The following is a 10,415-nucleotide window of genomic DNA, read 5'->3' on the forward strand; positions in this document are numbered from 1 at the left end:
ATAAACAAAACATTTTTACTATGCCACCCTCAACTCTCGCTACTATGCCACTTGTAAACTGAAGCGCAGGCAACTTTTCGAAATTTTGTACTCCTACATTTTGTACATTTCATATTTGTAATCTTGTGGAAAAGTTCAGAAAGTAGCACACAATGTCAGCTCAGAAACGCAAGCGGACTGAGTTTACGCTGAAGGAAAAGAAGGAGATTATCGATGCTGCGAAAAACGCTATTGTCGGGCCCCTCGTATCATTAGTAATATCTGATACAAGTTACCGCCCCTTGTATTGTCCGACATGTTTCACTCTAGAAGAAATAGCAAAGGAGGTAATGCATAACGAAGAGCCGGTGGAAAATGAAGACGACGAGGTAATTGTAGAAGAGGAATACGTTTCGTTTGCAGATGCCCAGAGAGCATGGAGCACTATCCGAAAGTTTATGCAGCAGCAGAGCAGCGGAAAACCCAGCGTCATGCAGGCGTGTGATATGCTAGACAACGAAATGAATGAAATCCGCCGAAAGAAGATGTGTCAGCCGACAATTTTTGAGAGCTTCGGGATTAACTTGGATGTCTTCTTTTTACCATTGCTTTAAACTTCTTATTGGCCTTACTTCCTACCCTATGAACTTTTATTCGTATGTTCAGTAAATTTTTGGTTATGTAGTGTTTAGATAACAGACCCTCGGTACTATGCCACTTTGGCTCAGTCGCGCAGGGTGGCATAGTAGCGAGAGTTGACTGTATCTATCTATCTGTCTGTCTGTCTGTCTGTCAGCTTGTCTGTCTGTCTATCAATCTACCTACCTACCTATCTATCTATCTATCTATCTATCTATCTATCTATCTATCTATCTATCTATCTATCTATCTATCTAATTAGCTAGCTAGCTAGCTAGCTAGCTATCTGGCCGTCTGTATGTCTGCTTGTCTGTCTGCCTGTCAGTCCGTATGTCTGTGTCTCTTTGTTTATCTATCTATCATTCTAGATGTATTAATGCGCTTGTGTGTATCCATATATATATATATATATATATGTGTGTGTGTGTGTGTGTGTGTGTGTGTGTGTGTTGTGTGTGTGTGTGTGGTGTGTGTGTGTGTGTGTGTGTGTGTGTGTGTGTGCCCGCGCGTGTGTGTGTGTGTGTGTGTTTGGTTTACAGATAATTGACTAAATCTAAATACACCAGAGAACAAGTTGAGTTGTTTTCTTTCCTGGGTGTGTTACATATTTATCCCAAGATTAGTTTACTGTATAACCTGGTGTTCATTATTCTCACCCGCAACAAATACGGCTTCAGGAAGTCATACAGTAGAGCACCACGATATATTCTCTAAGCAAAGTGCGTCACTTGTTGGACCCTTATTTAAGGCTTGTGTCACTGCATATTTACTTTTAGTAGCAGCTACCTCGTAAGATGCGGTAAGTGTCCGTTGCTTTGAAATGTTTGTGACCGCTGTTGCTGCTGCTAATCAAGTGCAACGACGTTCAAGGCTCCTGTGAATTCTTACTCTTGTTACTTCGCATGTATTGTGAAATTCTACACTTTTCGGCCGTTCTGAATTTACACTATTTGATTTGTAATCGTTTTTTCTTGTGGTATGTAGTTATTGAAGGTTTAGCTCGCTTCTTCATATTAAGAAATATTGTAATGAAAATTAGTCCAGAGTTACGTTGCGGTTTTAGTACGGGTGAAACCGGAAACACTATACAAGATCCTTGTTCTCACTGAGCCGCCAAACCGGGCAGGTCTCAAGTTCATGGTGGAAGGCATGAAGCCTCTTGTAATAAACTCATGGGTATATCTTCCATTTGAAAGCCCTCTGTCCACGCAATAAATGAGACACAAAAGAAGGCCTGCACTGCTATCAGCTCTACAAACATAGTGACAGCAAAAACACCATTTGCGTCGGCCAGAAATGAAAAGCTGCAACAATAACTTATGCAGCAATAATCCTCAGAGCGGCAGCAGCAATGAACTTCAAAACCAAGAGCAACAAAAGCACCACCACCACCAACACCACCACCACCACCAACCGTTCAAGAATTTGGACCTGGAGAGGGCGACTTCGAGGGCCACCTCCCAGTGGTGTCGGGCGTCAACGAAGAGCCCTCGACTACAACAAAACGACCAAAGTTTTCTTTTTCCAAGGTCTGGGGTCCCCCACCCCTAAGTCCTAGAGCAGCACCTAATCGCCCTTACCCGTCTTGTTGCTTATCAACAACAATAACAACAACAACCAACAACACTACCAACAACGGTAGTTGCGAAAGTAAACAGCACGCTACGACCCCTAAAGACTCATAGGTCGAAACATGTAGCATATTAATTGCACCCTCACATACAGATACACTCCTCAATATCAACACAGACTTAGTGGATTCAGAAACTTTATCGGTTGACGGGGAAAATTTCAATCTGTCGCAAAAGACTTGTGGCAGGACAAAAATGAAGAAAAATAAAGAAAAAAAACCCGCTCCAAATGTAATACCAAAAGACAAGACGAAAAATAACCTACCTTTCAACCATTCATCACCTACAACAGCAACAACACCAAATCCTTCACCAAAATCTCAACAACAAAAGTAATATGCACGTATACAATCGAAATCATTAATACAATAAATGGAAGGTTCGAAAACATGATGAAAAGCAACAACAATAAATACAACAATAAACCAGACAGCCGAGTACCCAACTCCACAAGGCCCGAAATTTTGTGGGTGGGGGCCAGTCGATTAGATGGTCCCCAGTAGGCAACTCGTTCTTAATTTATCGACCCCGAAATGATGAAAGGCAAAGCCAACCTCGGCGCAATTTGGACTCAGACCATAAAGACAGACGAAATACCGCTAAGCATTTCTGCTGCATTTCAGCTGCGCAACACGTTGAACATATCTGCTGCTCTACCCCGGACTAACAACACGTTGGGCATGTCTAGTGCTCTACACCGGACTTACTAAATCTTAGGAGATAATATGGGTTATCGGAAACTGTGAAATGCAGTCTCATACACACTTATATAACCGCTGTCGGTTTGTTTATGTTGCCATCACCTATCGGTTTGTGTGTGTGTGTAATGGGGTAGATTTTTTCGATGAAATCCTTCAAGGTATTGCTCTAGCATCGTCGCAGTTCAGTGACCAAAGGAACAATAAGATAAAAGATCAATATATCCATTTTGATGAAATTGAAGTTCTACTTTCGAAGGATAGGTGGTGTAAACCTAATCCTTCGTTAGCTGACTTATATTTAGCATCCTTCGAGTTTCGATTTCTTTGTGACGTATGATAAATGAAGAAATTTCGCACCCAATTATTTTTAATTAATTCGTAATAAAGAATATATTCTAGGGATTTAGAGACTAGCAGAATTAATGAGGAAGTAAATGCGATTAAATATCTAGACTTCTCTGGATATTAGAAATTAATTGATTATTTGTGTACAATAAAACCAGCGAATTTTGTTTTAATTTAGCAGCTATAACTTATGTCTATTAGGTTTTAGTATGAAGTAGTTAAAGTGTAACTAATGAGATTTAGAAAGATAGAAAATGGATGCGATTTATTAGTAAATGTTAGTGATGATCTTATAAGACGACGTATGATTAGACACAGTTGCAATGCAAAAAAATAATTGTATATCAGAGTAATTGTACCGTAGTTAACAATAAAAGCTAATAAATTTAGTTTAATCTCAATGTTACAGTTAATTAGTCATTAAAAAAATTAAGATTGCTAATAAATTATTCCTAATATTTGGTGCACGTCGCCTTTGCTTTTTAAGAGACCAATTAAAACACGTTTCGGTCTTATAAAACGTCCCCCTTGGTACTGCCTGATTTTAGCGTAGCGATGAACACGTTTATTTCGGTACCTTGGTTTCTTTCAGGGGCTCCAGTTTCAACTATAGTGTGTTTTACACGGGTAAAGTACCAGAAGATTACAGGGATGAAAACTGGCGCTCTGTTGAAGTAATCTGTGACGGAGTGGTGATATTCCGGCCTCTTCTTCTTATTTTACTGCAATACGACATCATTCTTTCGAATCGATGACTCTTCCCAATGCTTTTTGTACTAGCTTCAATTTGTTTATATAAATTTATAGAAGTTTATGCATTAATATTTATCTAATTATAGGCTGCACTTTTCGTCTGCTGTGTTGATGTATAGCTTCTGAGTTTGTCATTCAAAGTTTCGTGCTGTGTTATATATGAGAACCTGACCGATGTAAGTTGATTAAGCGATTTATATTCGATTTAGATTTTGGCACAAGCCAGCAATTTCGGAGCTGGTGGTTTGGACGGGTGCTAACTCGAATACGTTGACCTCCAATGTTCAGCTGGTACTTATTTTATCAGATGAAAGGCAAAGCTGACCAGGGCGGAATTTGAAATCAAAACGTAGAGACAAACGAAATGCCGCTAAGCATATTGAGAAATATGTAAATGGACTTGATAGATTACTGAGCGATGTCTTAGAGAAATCACAATATTGTTGGTGATACAGCATCCTACTGCAGCTATATGACATGTGTTGTAACTTAGTGACATATTATGATGATTCACTCCCGAACTGAAATATGCTCGCAGCCTCTGCGTCATGAATGGTTACATGGACTACTTATAACAAAAGTCAACGCTTTCTTCGACCGCTACGTAAAAAGTGTTAAGAAAAGTATTAGTTAGATATACTTCTATTTTAGTTGTTTACACTATTTTACGCTTGTTTATACTCTTGTACATTCAAAGTTCACAAATTTCCGTATTCAGATTATGAACAATATTCCTTTCGATAATATCAATTTGATTACAAAACTTCTTTGTAGGCTATATATTCTGTTTGATTGATACTAATTTTCAAATTACTGGAGCCCGTTTCTCTATTAATAGCGACGTATATCTGCCCACATGTAAAGATTGGAGTGAGTAAAAATACACCTATACGATCTCAAGTGTGGCGCTGTGCTAAAACCAAGGACGGAAAAAACAATTTTACACAAATATAAATACAATAAAAAATACAATAACATAGTAACAGGACATAACAACAGATGTCTTTCGACTAAGGACGAATTGAATTAAGCTGGCGCGTGTGGAAATGAAGCCTTACGGCAGAAATACAGAAGTTTCACAAATACAGGGAAGGATATCGATGTTGCACGAACCACAGTCAGACCCAGAAAAAAAGAGCGAGCAGTCTGGCCGATCGGTCACGTGGGAAGAGAAGAGAGAGAAATAGAGGGACAGAAGAATTAAGGGGGGGAATGACAGGGACACTTTGAAGTGAAAAGTGGAGGGAAAGTCAGTAAGAAGATAAGGCTAAGAAATGTGAGAGAGGGGGAACGAAAGAACGAAGCGTGAAATGAACGAATATATATATATATATTGGCTGGTTGTTTTTCTGGAGAATTTCAGAATGATATAGACGCCTATGATGAGAAACCAATAAGGTTCGAAAATTGATTGTTAAGGTTTTTCCAGACTGCGGAGAAATGGCTAAAATTTGCGCTGTTTATAATTATACCATATGCTGCATATTTGTTATAGTATACATTGATACTGTGTGGACTGAGATCCCCGTTGAGTGGCTGCTGGTATTTATAGTGTTAAAACAATTTCGGTGTGCAAATTAGGGACTTCTTCATGGAGTAACTGTTGAATATGTTGAGAATATAAACAGTTTGGCTACTCGTTTCTCTGGACACCGTCAGAATGAGGTAGACACCTCTGATGCGAACCTAATAATGTTTGAAAATCGATTAAGGATGCTCATAGTTTTTTTTTCAGTCTGCGGGAAAATGGCTAAAATTTGCCCTGTTTGTAATTACACCATATGTTATATAGATATAGATATAGATATATATATATAATGACAAATATGTCTGCAGATAATACTACTCTGAGACTTGTAAAGAAATGATATGTTTAATTCAAACCGAATCTGCTGGAGAGAAATATAAAAGTTTCCAAACTTGTTTGTAATATATTCAAACTTTCTCAAAATATTTTATCAGACGTAATTAATTTCGACAAGCGAACACTAAAAAACAAATTTAAAGTCTATATCTTTATACGTACGTTTATTATTTTCAGTGAAAATATTATCTTCAATGTCTTCTATCAGCAAAATATATTTTACAAACTTCTTCAATCTGTTACAGTCGTTGGAGATTTAATTTTCTCACTCATATATTTTATCACTGAAATATTGTGGTGCAGTTTTTTTTCTTTGCCTTTTCCTGATTTGTTTCTAAACTCAAGCACTAAATTACACTATTCTCTTTCTCATACAGCTCAAATCTCTTGATAACATTTCTCATATCATCGAGATTTGTAGCTCTAAAATTGCTAGAGGAGCCAATCTTAACCAACTTGTAATCATGTTTTAAAGATAAAAAGTCTTCTATACCGACATCACACTACTCTCACACAGACACACACAGTGCATCATATGTAAGTGTAAAAGTCATTTTCTTTTTAAAGAAAATGTATATCAGAATATTTATTTACGACCGTCAACATTTTTTCTAATATTTTTAAAAAACATTTATTATAGGAACGTAATTAATTATACCTTATCGAAATTGTTAGATTGAGTAAACAATCACCGTCTTTCCATCCAACTCTTTCCGTCCAAAACTAGTCTATTTCTTTTATCAGAAGACAGTATGGTATTAAAGCAATTTTTGTAGCTAAAGTTTAGTGGGTTCAACGACCTGTCGATACTACACTTTTCTTGACACCGTTTGTGTAGCGTTTGATCAGCTATGGTTGCCGATTATTTTCTAACCAAAATTAAGTGAACATCTAAAAATACGATGTCGGAGAAAACAAAGGATAGTGACAGCGTTTATATTTTTGATACTGCTTAAGTCAGTATTATGCTAATGCATAACGTGTTAGGCTGTTTCATCGTATTCGTAGTCAGCGCTATCCTCCTCCCCCTCGTCCTCCTCCTCACCAGCCCCAGCATCAGCACCAGCACCACCAGCACCAGCACCAGCACCGCCACTACCACCACCACCAGCACCACCAGCACCAGCACCAGCACCAGCACCACCAGCACCACCACCACTACCAGCACCAGCACCAGCACCAGCACCAGCACCAGCACCAGCACCACCAACACCAACACCAACACCACCACCAACACCACTATCACCTCCAACACCATCAACATCGCCACCATAACCGCTGTCGCTTCTGATTCTATCTAAATATTGGTTATAATTTTCGTCTGATATGTTACTATCCATTCTACAATCTTTACGAATTCAAATTCCGCCGAGGTCGACTTTGCCTTTCATCCTTTCCCGGTCGATAAATTAAGTACCAGTTGTGTACTGGAGCCGATCTAATCGACTAGCTCTCTCCCCAAAGATTTCGGGCCTCGTGCCTAGAGCAGAAAAGAATCTTTACATACGTGTCTTTCATTTTGTATCTCGTCTTTTTACAAGAAGATGATTTCGCTCCAATGTCTATCAAAGGCTTTGAGTATCTCTGACGAGATGATCGCATCAAGATCCTCGGTCTACTGGATCTCGGCTAATTTCAGACTAAACACCAAACAGCAACCACAATAGCAGTAACACTACAAAGAATCGGTACAGCATTATAAGCAGCTATGACAACTGCAGCTATTCTTATAACCATTACTGACGAAAATTGAGAGTTCTCAAGAATGGAATGTGGCGCCAATAAGAAATTAAATAAGGATAACAATAAAATATTGGAAACCTAAAGAAGTGTTTTCATGTGTGGGATGAATACTAAGTACGTTTACAAATTAGGGAGAGAAAAGGCCAAGCATTCTCATGGAATCCGGAGCTCACTTGTTTTTTTACTCTTTCGCTATTTATAGCATCTGCGAATGAGTAGGAGAAAATAACAATATAAAAAAAAAAAAAAGATGAAAGGTTAAAAGCTTTATGGAAAATACATCAATGGAGGTGACGAATATTGAAATGAACGATATAAACAAAATAATAATAATAATAATAATAAAAAGAAATGATGGTTGGGAGTGGGTGATAATAGGCGGAACAAAAATACAGAACAAAACTAAGATCCGGGAAAATTGTTCCATTTTGTCGATTTGTGTAGCTATTTTTGCTTGTGTTTTAAATGTTTTCAAAATGAATAAATAATAATAATAGTAATAATAATAATAATAATAATAATGATAATAATAATAATAATAATAATAATAATAATGATAATAATACAAAAATAAGGATAATAACAACAACAATAATAATAATAATACTAATAATAATAATAATAATAATAATAATAATAATAATCATAATAACAATCATAATAATAATAGAGTCAACATTTTCCTCAAATATGCATAACGTTTTGCTTAGTCAGGTAACTACAAGAATCCATTAGACGATCACTTGTTAATGATTTACGCTGGGCTACTTTTGTTGCCTTTGTTGCTTATACAATTGTCATTTTTCATTGAAAGAATATTTGTACAGGTTGTAATAGTTGTGATTCATACAACGATTTCTGGCTCGTTGAAGCATCATGGCGGATATATTCCTGTGTGTAGTGTATCTTCGATGCAACTTCCTCACAAAGCCATATGAATGGAATAAAGCATACGACTCAGTACTGGTACGCAAGCAAATGAACGTGATACAACTAAGTAGTTTATAGTTTACATGTTGCCTCATAATTTACTATAATTTTACAGCCATGTCTACATTCCATCACGGTGAGGTCGATATGAGGTGTGAAAACTTTCAAGAAGAGCTTGCCAGTGCAAGTACACTCGGTAGAAAACCAAGCAACCCGCATGCCAGTTGGTTTCAGGGATCACCAGGAGAGAATGTGCACCATTTGAGACCTTCTTCTCAACGACTTTACAACGCACTGGCCTCCCTCACTGATGTGAGGCCCCGCCTTCTGTTTCAACTGACTACTATTCGACTTCATGTCCCTTTCGGAATCATCACCTTTCCAGCCAGGTTTAGTCATTCCTTTTCAACCATATCCACCGGGATCTCCTTCAAGATGGTATATCATTGCCGATCTTAGGCAACAATTGATAGGAGCCACCGCCTCAGTCTGGTCCTAAGACAACCCGTATATCCACAGGAAAGTGTACTGCACTCCAACCAGTATTTATAGTCTTCCATGGAAGTCTCATAACACATGGCCTTTCTAACCGGGGCTATAAGGAAACCTCCTTCGTGTGGAACAATTAATTCAACAATATGTATTATCTTAGGTTCTTTGCACCTCATAACTGAACCAATGACACTACATAGAACTATCCACAGTGTACAGGCTACAAACATTTCATAATAATAATTTGTTACTCTATATATCGCTGAAATTTGAGCAAGCTTAAAACATATTATTATAAAATCTTTGTATAAACAATGGGTATTTCATCTTGGCGTCGTAGGTTAATCGAAATATATTTTACAAGAAATATGTTTTAAAAGCAATATTTTAAAAGAAATAACAATTTTGATTTTCGCTGATCTCAAAGGAATTATATAGTTTTAGTAGTTTAAAGGTTTGTGGAAATGTTGATTGTTGATTTTACATTAACTCATTTTAGAATATATTTTATGCTTGTCATTTTGAAATATTGTTTATCATATGTCCATTTTCAGTACAAGTCTACGAAATTTATGAGACACTTCAACATTACTCCTAGTTCACCTGTTTTGTATCTACCAGTATTACTCTTTTACTTTTTTTACTCTTTTACTTGTTTCAGTCATTTTACTGCGGCCATGCTGGAGTACTGCCTTTAGTCGAGCAAATCGATCCAGGACTTATTATTTGGAAGTCTAGTACTTATTCTATCGGTTCTTTTGCTGAACCGCTGAGCTACGAGGACGTAAACACACCAGCAACGGTTGTCAAGCAATGTTGGGGGCACAAACACAGACACACAAACATGTACATACACACACACACACACACACATATATATATATATATATATACGACGGGCTTCTTTCAGTTTCCGTCTACCAAATCCTCTCACAGGGTTTTGGTCGGCCCGAGGCTATAATAGAAGATATTCGTCCAAGGGGCCACGCAGTGGGAATGAACTCGGAACCATGTGGTTGGAAAGCAAGATACTTACCACACAGCCACTCCCGCGCCTATAATTGTTTAAATTATGTTTGTTGTGTATCTTGCTTGCTGAAACAGTAAAGAAACTAGATTCGTTTGAGGAGCAGGATGTCAAACAGTACTGTCATAATATAAGAGCTTTACTTTTGATAAAATAATATCCTGTGAAAATAATGCAGCATTGACGATGGAAACGTATTTCTATCCATTCCCATACAATAAGATCAGCTTTCCTCCAATCGAATCTTTTGATACCCAAAGACTTCCAATGAATATACTATTACTACTGTCGCAGTTTCATCGGACTACGAA

Source organism: Octopus sinensis, linkage group LG10 (assembly GCF_006345805.1).
Source record: "Octopus sinensis linkage group LG10, ASM634580v1, whole genome shotgun sequence".
Lineage (NCBI taxonomy): Eukaryota > Metazoa > Mollusca > Cephalopoda > Octopoda > Octopodidae > Octopus > Octopus sinensis.